Source organism: Rattus norvegicus, chromosome 4 (genome assembly GCF_036323735.1).
Source record: "Rattus norvegicus strain BN/NHsdMcwi chromosome 4, GRCr8, whole genome shotgun sequence".
NCBI lineage: Eukaryota > Metazoa > Chordata > Mammalia > Rodentia > Muridae > Rattus > Rattus norvegicus.
In genome coordinates this window covers 164,088,883-164,102,075 of record NC_086022.1, presented here as the reverse complement: position 1 = coordinate 164,102,075, position 13,193 = coordinate 164,088,883, and the positions used below count along the sequence as shown (strand labels likewise).

At 43.6% G+C, this 13,193-nt stretch overlaps 1 long non-coding RNA gene across 1 annotated transcript; it reads right to left on the bottom strand.

Moving 5' to 3' along the window:
• Positions 1-2,099: 2,099 nt before the first annotated feature.
• LOC134486848 (uncharacterized) lies at positions 2,100-9,782 on the bottom strand. The gene is made up of 2 exons (XR_010066278.1): positions 6,645-9,782; positions 2,100-3,680 (listed from the first exon to the last, which is right to left on the bottom strand). It is a non-coding gene; the product is annotated as an uncharacterized LOC134486848 (long non-coding RNA).
• Between the last annotated feature and the right edge of the window lie 3,411 nt (positions 9,783-13,193).

The following is a 13,193-nucleotide window of genomic DNA, read 5'->3' as shown; positions in this document are numbered from 1 at the left end:
TCATAGAAACAGAGACATAGACAGACTAAGAGAAGTCATGAACCAAGTGGACTTAACAGATATTTATAGAACATTCTATCCTAAAACAAAAGGATATACCTTCTTCTCACCACCTCATGGTACTTTCTCCAAAATTGACCATAGAATTGGTCATAAAACAGGCCTCAACAGATACAGAAAGATAGAAATAATCCCATGCGTCCTATCAGACCACCTCGGGCTAAAGCTGGTCTTCAATAACAATAAGGGAAGAACACCCACATATACATGGAAGTTGAACAATGCTCTATTCAATAATAACCTGGTCAAGAAAGAAAAAAAGAAAGAAATTAAAGACTTCTTAGAATTTAATGAAAATGAAGGTACAACATACCCAAACTTATGGGACAGAATGAAAGCTGTGCTAAGAGGAAAACTCATAGCTCTGAGTGCCTGCAGAAAGAAACAAGAGAGAGCATATATCAACAGCTTGACAGCACACCTAAAAGCTCTAGAACAAAAAGAAGCAAATACACTCAGGAGGAGTAGAAGGCAGGAAATAATCAAACTCAGAGCTGAAATCAACCAAGTAGAAACAAAAAGGACCATACAAAGGATCATCAGAACCAAAAGTTGGTTCTTTGAGAAAATCAACAAGATGGATAAACCCTTAGCCAGACTAACGAGAGGACACAGAGAGTGTGTACAAATTAACGAAGTCAGAAATGAAAGGGGAAACATAACTACAAAATCAGAGGAAATTCAAAAGTCATCAGATCCTACTACAAAAGCCTATATTCAACAAAACTTGAAAATCTGCAGGAAATGGACAATTTCCTAGACAGATACCAGGTACCCAATTTAAATCAGGAACAAATAAACCATTTAAACAACCCCATGACTCCTAAAGAAATAGAAGCAGTCATTAAAATTCTCCCAACCAAAAAGGACCCAGGTCCAGATGGGTTCAGAGCATTCTATCTCTTGTATTCTGTTGGTGAGGCTTGTATCTAAGGCTCCTTATCTCTTCCTTTGGATTTCTGTATCCAGGGTTGTTTCCCTTTATGCTTTCTTTATTGCTTCTATTTCCATCTTTTATTCCTTCACCTGTTTGATTGTGTTTTCCTGGAATTCTTTCATGGATTTTTGTGATTCTGCTCCATAGGCTTCTGTCTGAGCCTCCTGGGTCCCCTGCAATGTTTCACCCCCCCCCCATCAGACCCTTCTGGGTCTCTTGCAGGGTCTGACCCCTGCTGAGCCTGGCTGATGCATGTGGAAGCCTTTTGTTCCTAACAAAGGAGCAGTCTGGCCTGGTACAGACACACCTGGGCCACACCTGGGCAGAGGTCAATTTGCTCCAGCCTTTTGTCTTCTAGGCCTTTGTCCTTGAGATTTAGGCTGGTCTTCCCGGATTTCTCCCTAGTTAATTCAGGTCATGTAGTCAGTCTTTTGTTACCGAAGTCATGAGCCAGGGTTTCCCACTGTGCTTCCCAGATATTTTCTACCTGGTGAACTTGGGTATATAAGTGGTGAATAAAGCTACAGGAGTCTCTTCCTCTTCTGGCTTGACATGAATAACCTGTCCAACATGCACTGTATGCTCATTCCTGTCTTATCTATTGTACTTGGAGTCTAGGAAAGTGTGTGGCGGCAAGAGACACTGGGTCATCGAGGAGTTGGGATGTGTTTCCGCCAAAATATCTAGCAGATATCTTGGGACACCGCAGTGTGGACCTAGCAAGGTAAAAGACAGCTATACCCTTTTTTATTTTTATATTTTTACAACAACAGATAACCTCTCTAATGCCTCCACATCGAAAAGCCCAGAGACAGCTCTTGTGTGAGCATAGTTGACCATTTTGAATGGAGCCATTTCACTGCAAAGGTAAAACACAGGCACATTTCTGCCCATCATTAAAGTCCTTAAGGAAATTTACTAAGAAGTAGGTTTTCCCCCACTTTTGTAACTTATGTAAAATACTTTGAGAACTAAAAATCACCCTCAGTGAGGTCACTTGTGGCAACAGTTTGAACATGACAGTGAAAGACCCCCAGAGAGGACCTTTCCCTCAGGAGGAGTCCCAAGCGCCCAATGACCGAGCCGAGTCCACTCGGATGCAATCAGCAAGAGGGTTTATTGGAAAACACAGGTACCTGCGGGCACACAGTCTCTTCGGAGGACTTGCGCACCCAGCAGCTCCAGCATGGGGCTTTTATAGGGATTGGGGAAGCAGAAGCGGGCGTACAGAAGCAGATGCATAGTTACGGGGATTGGTGGATTCAAACGAGGCACATAGACATGTTCACATATGATTGGCTATTTCACATGATGAGGTAATAAGGTATAGCTACACACATTGGCAGGTTTGGGGCGTCCTGGATGTCGGGGGCTGGGGGCTTATCTCTTCCTGCCAGGTGGCCTGTGAGTGGTACTCCTGGTCTGTTCTGCATTCCTTTCCTTTTATGGTCTGTTAGTTTTCACGGTGACTCGGCCCTAGGTATCTGGGCGTGCCTGGGCTCGTTCAAGCCTGTTGCAACTCTGAGTTAAGACTCATGGGGTGGGTCTTTCATTTTCCCCCATTTTCTTTTAGACTTGAGTAAAATCCTTTACTCAAATCGAATTCTAAGGAATCTCTTCCTGTTGTCTTACCCTCTGGTATTGTTGGGTGAGAACAAGCGTCTGAATGACTGAGAGTCTGTTCTTTATGAACTGCATCAATCTGTTTAGAATGCAGGGGCCAAAGAGGAAGATTAGGAGGAGGATGATTAAGGGTCCCATCAAGGTGGACACCAGGGTAGCAAACCAAGGGGATCGGTTAAACCACCCCTCGAACCAGCCTTGTTGGGAATCAAACAGCTTCTGTCTCTGGGCCAAGCGTTCTCGGAGCTTAGCCATGTTATCTCTCACTAATCCTGTATGGTCTGCATAGAAACAACATTCTTTCAGTGTAGCACACAGGTTCCTTCTTTAAGGAATATCAGGTCTAATCTTCTCCTATTCTGAAGGACTACCTCTGAGAGGGAGGTTAGGTATTCTTGGAGGTCAGCTAAAAAGTCTTTCACTCTTTTTATATCTGAGTCAATGGCAGTTCTGAATTCTCTATAAACCTTGCATTGCAGGGCAATGGCAGATGTCCTTGTGCTGCCCTTGCAGCACCTAGATAGCCTTAAGTAATTCTCAACTCTTTTTTTTTTTCTTACTAAGTCTTTAGCATCAGGATTCCAATCTGGACACTATCTAAACCTACACACCAAGGTCATGACTAGCTTTTAGAACTTCTAAACTTATACAGATTGTGATCCCTGAGGCACAGTCCCAAGAAGTGTTAGGAGTACTAACATATGCAATGTTAAATCATTTGTAATAGAAATCAAGCCTATCCCCACACCTATCTTGATAAAACCCGGGGCAAACATGAAATTAAGTCTAGGGAGCTTTTTGAAGATCTGAGTTTCCCTCTAGGTCCCAGCTCTCAGCCCCAACAGCTAGTACACGGCTGGTGAGGGTTGAGAGTTGATGGCTGTCAGGGTGGTCAGCAGAACCAGGTACGGTCCTTTCCAGTGAGTATCTGGGTTCGGTGCCATCGTATGTAGCCGAGTCTCCGACCTGGAACTGGTGAGATGTCTCAGGGGTCCCCAGGGCATAGGCTGCTGCCAGCTCTGAGCAGATTTCTTTCTGTATCACCTGTAGGTCTTTTAGCCTGGCACACAAATCATTATTACTATGGCACTATGACATGTTGGTTCAGTAACATCATCTAATACAGTCAGTGGGGCTGAGGCCCCATATAAGATCTCAAAGGGGGTAAGGCTGAATCTGGAAGGGGTATTTCTTGCTCTGAAGAGAGCAAGAGGGAAGGAGTGTCACCCAGTCTGCGCCAGTCTCCATGGTTAATTTGGTCAGGGTCTCTTTTAGAGTTCTATTTATTTACCCTACCTGTCCTGAACTTTGAGGTCTGTAAATACAATGTAATTTCCAATCGACCTCTAAATACTTGGCCACACCCTGGCTTACCTTGGCAACGAAAGTAGGGCCGTTGTCTGACCAGATTACCTTGGGCATTCCAAGAGGAAGATTTCTTCCAGTATCTTCTTGATGATTGCAGAGGCCGTCTCTCGTTTGGTGAGGAAAGCTTCTATCTATTCCTGAAAAAGTATCTACAAGCACTAGGAGATACTTGTGATTATATTTTTCTGGTTTTATCTCAGTGAAGTTCACTTCGACTTTTCACCAAACTCTCTAGGTCTCTTTGCCCTGTTTGCTTGCTAAGCATTCACTTATTGACATGAAAGACCCCAGCTTAGCAGCAGTAACGCCATTTTGCAAGGCTGTACTTAAGATGACTGGTTCAGGGAAAGGTTAGAACACTGAGTACACAGCGGCTGCCAAGCAAGATATGTTTGGTTGAAGGCCTGGCAACAGGACGACTTCGGTTGAGCACCTGACAATGAAAAAAAGCCCCAGGAGAGGTCCCACACCCTGGTGGGGGGCCGAGTCAGTCGTTATGTTCCAAGAAGGTAGCTAAGAAACTTGCCCCCGGGCTGAACCCTTGGGGGGCCGAGTCAGCCGTTATGTTTCAGGAAGGTAGCTAGGAAACTTGCCCCCGGGCTAAACCCTTGCCATATTAGAATCCACCAATTATATCCCTGTAACCATGCATCTGCTTCTGTATGCTTGCTTCTGCTCCCCAAAATCCTATAAAAGCCCATCCTTGGTTCCGTGGGTCGCGCCAGTCCCCCGAGTGACTGAAGCGCCCGCAGGTGCCTGTGCCTGTGTATCCCGACAATAAACCAAATCCTCTTGCTGATTGCATCCTGTGGTGTCTCGGTCTGGTCTTTGGAGTTGGAGGGTCTCCATCCTGAGGGAAAGTTCTCCCTGAGAGCTTTTCAGACATACCTTATACTTTCTACTGCCTCTCTGGCTAAAATCTTAAAGTCTATTACATACACTTAACTACTTGGACAAACTTTTTATCTCCTAAATGAGTCCATTTCTGTATTTGGCAAAGTGAGTCTTTTCTTTGTTCTCTGGGGAGTATAGCTTTCCCCTCAAGTGTGCCATTGTCCTTTATCTTTTAAGCAATTTGGGCCTTTTCTAAGTGAGGCCATCCCTTAGTCCAATCCTAGTTCTCAGTGGCTGTCTCTTGCAGGCCTGCAACCAGGATGGGCTCCTGCATAACCATTTTTCGAGCCACTTGATCTGCTTCGTTATTGCCCCATGTCACTGAATCTCTTCCCTCCTGATATCCTGAGCAATGAATAGTACTCACAGTTGTTGGCTTCATCAGGGCATCCAAGAGATGGCAAAGGCATCTGCGGCACTGATGTACTGGGGGGTTGAGGTTCAGCCATCCTAGATGACATTGTGTTGTCCACCATGGCAGCACCCACTTATCTCTGACCTTCATGAAGAGAACTGTTCCCGTCTGTGGACAAGGTAGCCTCGGCTTTCAGCAGGGGTCAATCAGCCAGTCGCTGAGGTCTTTCCTCCACCCATGGGCTTCTGCCAGTGCTTGACACTCGTGCTGTGGTGGCTCCAGGTCGGATTGGGCAGCAAGGTGACCAGATTGCCCCCAACAGGTGGAGAATCTAGTCCATGGCAGCTGACCAGTGGTCCCATCTTTTGGGACACTCTATTCAAAGGCAAACATCAGCCAGTCTATCACAGTTTAAGTCCTGGATTGGGTGATAATTGTTAGTGCCCGGCTGGCAGGAGTGATATGTTCCAAGTAGAACAGCGCTAAGCCATTCATCTGCCAGCATCAGGTACTGGTGCACTGAGACAGGTCTTAAGCTCCGCATACACAGTCTGTAGATATGCATACACATGGCCTCACCCAGCCATTTCAGCCCACGCAAGCCATTTTGGGGAGCAATTTTCTCATGAGCAAGGGATGGGGGCAGTCAGGGATGACTATGAACTAGTGGGTTACCCGGCCCACGCCAAGGTCCACTGTTCTTCGGGCAGTCCATAAGTATTGTTTGTTGCCAGCAGGCCCCTGTACCCAAGGTCTTTGGATACTGGCCCACTGGAGCATAGGAGCACAGAGCATTGGGTCCCTGTATCCACAAAACAACTGGGCGGGCTTCCCTTCTATCTCTGTGCATAGCCAGCACCAAGAGGCTCTCCAGTGTCCCCTCTTGTTCTTTCTGGGGCAGTCCCTGACCCAATGTCCTTTTTCTTCGTATTAGGCACACTGATCTTTAGCCAGGAATTCTCTTCTGTTGCCAGGTACTATCTTCCTAAGTTCCCTAACTACTGTGGCCAGTATATGTTCCTCTCTTGTCTTTTATCTCTCTTTAGCTCTCTAATCTCCTCTTCTTTTTGTCTCTTTTCTTCCCTAGCTTCCTGCTCTTTTTATCCTCTTTCTTCCTGTCTTTCTTTCTTTCTTTCTTTCTTTCTTTCTTTCTTTCTTTCAGTCTCTCTGCATCTTCTTCTACAGCTATTAGGTGCTGTCCACTTTTCTGCACAGACCCTGAACCACGCATCAACTTATTTTCTCTGCAACTTACAATAACTCTCTCAGTGACTTAGCTTTACCCTTCAAGTTTCTGTAACTTTCTCTTCATATCCTTTCCTTATCTTAGCCAGATTGGTGGGGCATTTTCCAGCCCCTAGGAGACCCACCCTCGGAGCCTGGGGACAGACCTGGAGCACTCCCTACCTTCAGGGGCATTGAAGTCAACAGTCAGGAGCCTTCCATCCATGTCTGGAACATTCTTTCTGGCCTCTAGCAGGATTCTGTCTTTCCTCAGTGGTAAAGAAGATCTGTAACAGTTACTAACAAGCATCTCACGTGGGATGGTGAGAAAACAAGAAGGGAATCTAGAGGAGAGAGGTCCACTGAAGAGGACAAATAGCATTTAGTCACACAGCTAAACCAGGAGGCCTTTTTTTGGACAAAAAGGCCACTGTAAATATAAGCACAAGCTTTGTCTATGAAACAGAAAGGCGAGCAGAGAGGCAGCCTAGCTGTTACCGGCTGTCTCTCTGGGCTTAGATTTTCCCTTAAGGAGTACCTACCTCCCTTCAGTGTCAGCTTGGGGCTTTGCCTCTCAAGAGAACCATCCTCCAAATGACACTAGGCTTCTAGTAACAACTAATAACAAAAGGATGGAGAGATGGTTAGAACCTGGGTGCTAGATACTAAGCAGCTGACAAAAGAATTGTAACCAGTTCACCTGGGGCTTTCAGGACTTTAGTAACAGCCCTTTACCAAACTGTCTCAGTGGGCTATAGGCCCATGGAAAAGAAAACATTAATCCTGACTGGCAAAACAAAGTTCTTCACAGTTGTAGATTCTTTGAAACTATTTTAGGGGCTCTTTTTGTCCCCCAACCTGGGGCATTTTAACCATAGGGGCAGGAACTGGCTGCTGTGGGGATAGGACCAAAGGCACTCTCCATGTTAATGATGATCAGTGAGAAAAGTAATTTAATGTTGGAGACTGACTCCTCCCTTGGAATAAGGACAGCAGATAAGGCAGGCTTCCTTAAAGAACTTCTCTAAATGAGCGCTCTCCTACTGTGAGCAAATGTCAGAAATTCCTTTCCTGTTCTTGTTTTCCTTATAGCCCCACTTAGCTCTCAGCCTTTTTAGATCATTCTTCCTGTAGCATTTCTAACACAGCCTGTCCTTTTTTTATAGCCTGTTAACAGCATTTCTGATCTTTTAGGCAGCTATGCACTAAGTGCCATACCGGCTGAAACTCCGCCTTTAAGATTCCTTACTCCCAAGGAAAATTTAAATCTTTCCCAGTTCATCACAGCTGGCTGCGAGCATAAGCACAGATAAAACACTATATGTTTTTGTTTTGTTTTTCTTTCCTTTTTTCAGAGCTGGGGACCGAACCCAGGGCCTTGCGCTTGCTAGGCAAGAGCTCTACCACTGAGCTAAATCCCCAACCCCCAAAACACTATGTTTTAAAAATTAACTTTGGCTATCAACCAACACACTGCCACTAGAGCGGGGTCTACAAAATTAAGTTTCTTACTCACTAAGCGTTAAGGGGACCAAGTAAAACTCTTCGACGAACAAAGCAAACAGTTTCATGATTTCAAACACAGTCGTCGGTCCAAGATTTTAAACACAGTCGTCAGTCCAAATTCAAACACGAAACAAAAGTCAAAAAGACACTAACAGACAACACGTCCAGAAAACCACAGTCAGGTCACAAAGAAGACAAACAATTCCAACAGTCAAACAAGTAACAAGCAGACGCGCCGCGCAGCTTCGGTACCAAACTGAAACCAAAAATTCAGACGGAGTCAGCGAGGGTCTTGGATCCTCTACTCCAATAAAATTCAGACGGAGTCATCAAGGGTGCGGATCCCTCCGAAAACGGACGGAGGTGCCACGGATCCGGATCTCCCTCTCCTCCAACCACCCTTGGAACGTCTTCCAGGGCTGCGGGGGAGAAGTCCGAGCTCGTCAGCTCCTTCTCTGGCCCGCCCAGATAGTCCCCAGATCTGAGCCTATTGATCGATCGTTCACAGGACAAGACACAACAGACAAGACAAACGCCGGCCGGCTTACCTCCCGGTGGGTGGTCGGTGATCTCTGGGCGGAGGGTCTCCAAATCCCGGACGAGCCCCCATAATGAAAGACCCCCAGAGAGGACCTTTCCCTCAGGAGGAGTCCCAAGCGCCCAATGACCGAGCCGAGTCCACTCGGATGCAATCAGCAAGAGGGTTTATTGGAAAACACAGGTACCTGCGGGCACACAGTCTCTTCGGAGGACTTGCGCACCCAGCAGCTCCAGCATGGGGCTTTTATAGGGATTGGGGAAGCAGAAGCGGGCGTACAGAAGCAGATGCATAGTTACGGGGATTGGTGGATTCAAACGAGGCACATAGACATGTTCACATATGATTGGCTATTTCACATGATGAGGTAATAAGGTATAGCTACACACATTGGCAGGTTTGGGGCGTCCTGGATGTCGGGGGCTGGGGGCTTATCTCTTCCTGCCAGGTGGCCTGTGAGTGGTACTCCTGGTCTGTTCTGCATTCCTTTCCTTTTATGGTCTGTTAGTTTTCACGGTGACTCGGCCCTAGGTATCTGGGCGTGCCTGGGCTCGTTCAAGCCTGTTGCAACTCTGAGTTAAGACTCATGGGGTGGGTCTTTCAACAGCAAACACCTATCAATTCCCTTGAACACATATTATAGGGTTCAACATGAATGAGTGACAAAAGTGTGGTGTTGAAGTTGAGCCCTGAGGTTGTAAAAGATGCTGGGTGTAAAACTTGTGCAGGTGTTTGAATGCAGTGTCATCCTGTGCAGTAATTATTGTTCGTTCTTTGCTTTAGGGTTGTCACCCAAGGAGGAGGAGAATGTGCCTACCTGAATGACAGTGGGATCCACAGTGGCCGGGGCTACACACATAGGAAGTGGATTTGTAACAAGCCCAACAGCTACACATCAAAGTGCCCACTAGTTGTAGATCCAGGCTAGGGAATGTACCAAAGGAAAGCATGCGTGAGAAACAGCTGCTCTGTGACCTGTTATCTACAGTTGCTTCTCTACTCAGGACCTACCAAAGCCATTATCAAAATCCATTAATAATCACATTGACAGCAAAGATGAAAACTAGCTTAGAGGGTCATAGATATACTACATAAATTTTGGATAGATAATTCTAAATCAAATAGGTGTTTGGGTATGAGTTAGTACTGAAATCTAAAACTATAGTATAAACAAATCTGTGTTAGTGACCTCCATTTTATGATCATGTATGAACTTTTTTCATTGGTCCTTGCTATGAATTCAGGGGCACTAAAAATGTGGGTGACTGAAACCATGGAAATGATTCTGTTATCACAGGAAAGATGATATTGTTCTGTGGTCTCCAAATATTATAGTAAATATGGCCATTATTCTTTTCATAAATTCAATGACCAATCTGAAGGCAGATCTAAACAGGATTAAAAACCATGCTGTACACTGAGATTTAATAGCATTGTCAAATATTTTTACACCTTCCTTATCAAATTTTTAAAAATTGAAACAGACTAAGAATATGATATAAGCAAATGTCATTTTATTTTCCAAATTTAACATTTTGAGAATTCCATACATATGCATGACATTTGAATTTTATTCTTTATTGGGTTGTTTTCAGACCAGGAGACAGTTGATTAATCCCCTTCAAAGCATGTGATGCCTAATCTTGCAATCATTTACACATTGTTTAATTTTTAGGACAAAATATTTGAAATTTTTGGATGTGCTATACTGTACTGATGAGTCCCAAAAAGGATGAAATAACAGGTCACAGGCAATTCTTCTGTTAACTCTTTCTTCTTAGCTTTTTTTTTTTTTTTTTAAGAAAGAAGCTAGTGCTCTTTTTTTTTTTTAATAGATTCATTCATTCATTTATTATATATAAGTACACTGTAGCTGTCTTCAGATACACCAGAAGAGGGAATCGGATCTGTTTACAGATGGTTGTGAGCCACCATGTGGCTGCTGGGAACCGAACCCAGGACCTCCGGAAGAGCAGTCGGGTGCTCTTAACTGCTGAGCCATCTCTCCAGCCCCTCTTCTTAGCTTTATAACTATGGTTTAAACCTTCTCATGCATGCTAGGCAAACATTGTACTACTGAGATTTACCACCAATCCATTTTGTAAATTTTATTTTTTAACAAGGTCACTCTGTAGCTGCAGAGGGCTGGGATTACAGCTGTGAACCACAACAGAGACCATAGCCTTGCTCTACTAAAGTATTAGTTCAGGAACAGGGACATGACACTGATGGTAAAGACACCAGCTACTAAGACTGATTACAAGAGAATTGTTGGGGAACAGTAATGGGGGGGTGAATGGGGAGGGGAACACGCATATAGAAGGGGAGAGAGAGGAGTTAGGGGGCTAATGGGCACAAAACCAGGAAAGGGAGTAACATTTGAAATGTAAATAAGAAATACCCAATTTAATAAAAATGGAAGAAAAAATTAAATCAACCAATCAATCAATCAATAAATAAATAAATGTATAAAAAAAGAGTTCAACATCTGGATCCACATGTTGGAAGCATAAAACCATCCACAGCAAGTTCTCTGTGAACTTCAAGCTTGCACTGCATTCATTAAAAATATTTAAAGTTCTTTTTTGTAGTAGACTGTGTTTATTTTGAATCTGTATTTTTATTGGTTTTTGGGGAGTTCTTTGGGTTTTTTGGAGGTTTGTTTGTTTGGTTGGTTTTTTGGTTTGTTTGTTTTTTTTGTTTTGTTTTTTTTTGACACAGGATTTCTCTGTCTTGAGCCCTGCTTTTCATTGTAGACTAGTTTGCTCTTGAACTCAGAGATCTGCCTGCCTCTGCCTCCATGGTTGTGAGTTGATAGGCATGTACCACCAACACTGGGCTTACTCTGCTAATTCTTAGATTAATACAAGCATATCTCATTCAGAAAAACACTTTTCTGTGTTCTATTCCTACTTCGTTTAGCTCTTTCTGCTTTGCAGTCCGTCTTACTTCTAGCAAACTAAGAAGAAAGATTTTGTGTGTGATTCACGTCTGCATTCTCAGAGAACAGCACAGTTTGTCAAACACGGGAGTATTTAAACCATACATGTAAGGAAGGGGTGTTCTCATGGCAGTAGGATTCCATGTTGGATTATATAGATAATCAGTTACCAAGAAGATACTTTCTTAGAAAAATTAAAAGAAACTAATGACTTTATATCATTTAACAGTGTGTGGTTGTTGTCTGACAGACTTTCCTAGGCATATACAACACACAAATCTTCTTACTCCAGAGATGGAGCCCAGGTCAGACTAAATAACAGATATTACCAAAGTCCAACATGGCAAACTGATAAGTATTTATTGGTGTTACTTATAAGAATATGAGTGGGAGGTTACTTACAAGATCAGAATTGCATCACTGCCATATGTGTCACTTAAGCTCACCACAAAAGCTGGAAGTCTGGGGCACGATGTAGAGCCTACAGTGTGCTGGAGAATTCCTATCTTAGTTAACTTTTGTGTTGCTGTGAAGAGACACAGTGACAAAGGCAAATTATACAAGCTCCGTTTACTGGGAGCTTGGTTAAAATTTCAGATAATGAGTTGATGACCCCTACAGTGAGGAGAACGATAGGACACAGGAAGGTATCCTGTTGGAACAGTGGGTGTTGAGACATATTGAGACAAAAACCACAAGGCAGAAAGAAAGTGAACTAGGGATGCTGTAGGATTTTGGAAACCCAACCGCAGTGACATAACTCCTGCAATAAGGTCACATCTACTCCAACAAGATCACAACTCTTCCAAACAAGACCAGATCTTTTAATTTTCCCTAATAGTTTCCCCTATTGTGAACCAAGCATTCAAATACATAGCCTATGGAAGCCATCCTCATTCAAACTATCACTGTGTCCTTTCTCTGGAGCCCAGTTGATCTGTCATCTTCTAGGCAATCCTGTTAGTTTCTACTTCCTCCAGGCATTTGAGCTCAACTAAGAGTGACTCTCAACAGTCCTTACTCCATAGACAGGCTTGGAAAGGGCACGGCCTAGTGAATCTGCTCAATGGCAGGGACTTCATGAAGCCGTTTTGAGTTGTTTAACTTCCTGTCTTCCTACATTCTCTTCAGGATGGACTATTTCTCTGAGGACACTGTAGCACTACAATATTAATTCACAAAAGAAGTTTCATTGACGGTGTAACCCTAAGTGGTATAATATGTATGTGCAAACTGGCTTCTAAGATATATCAAGAAAGTATAGATTATCCTATTTATAGTTAAATGACTTGGAAATTTTTGTAGCAGTAATCACAAGGCTTCTTCACATGTAAAATAGGACAGTGAACATCTATATTGCTGGTAAGCTTATCTATGAACATGTCTCACCAGACTCAACACATGCTTATTATCCTGGTCATCAACTCTTGCATCATGGAGATGAAAATGGAAAAAAACAAAACAAAACAAAAAACAAAAATACAAAAAAAAAAACAACAACAACAAAAAAAACAATCATAGTCTTCATTAGACTGTAACTTCCAAGTGACACTGATGCCACCCATTGGTGGAAGTTGTTCAAAGAATCTTCTCATAGTCACTGGAATTCACCATTATTTGAAGGAAATGACGTTTGAATTTTGCTGTTCTCATGGCTACTGACTAAGAGAACGTATGCTTCAGTTATGAAGGACAGCAGCAGTGAGCCCTTGGCACCCATGGTCACTTCATGGTCACAGTGTTTCCT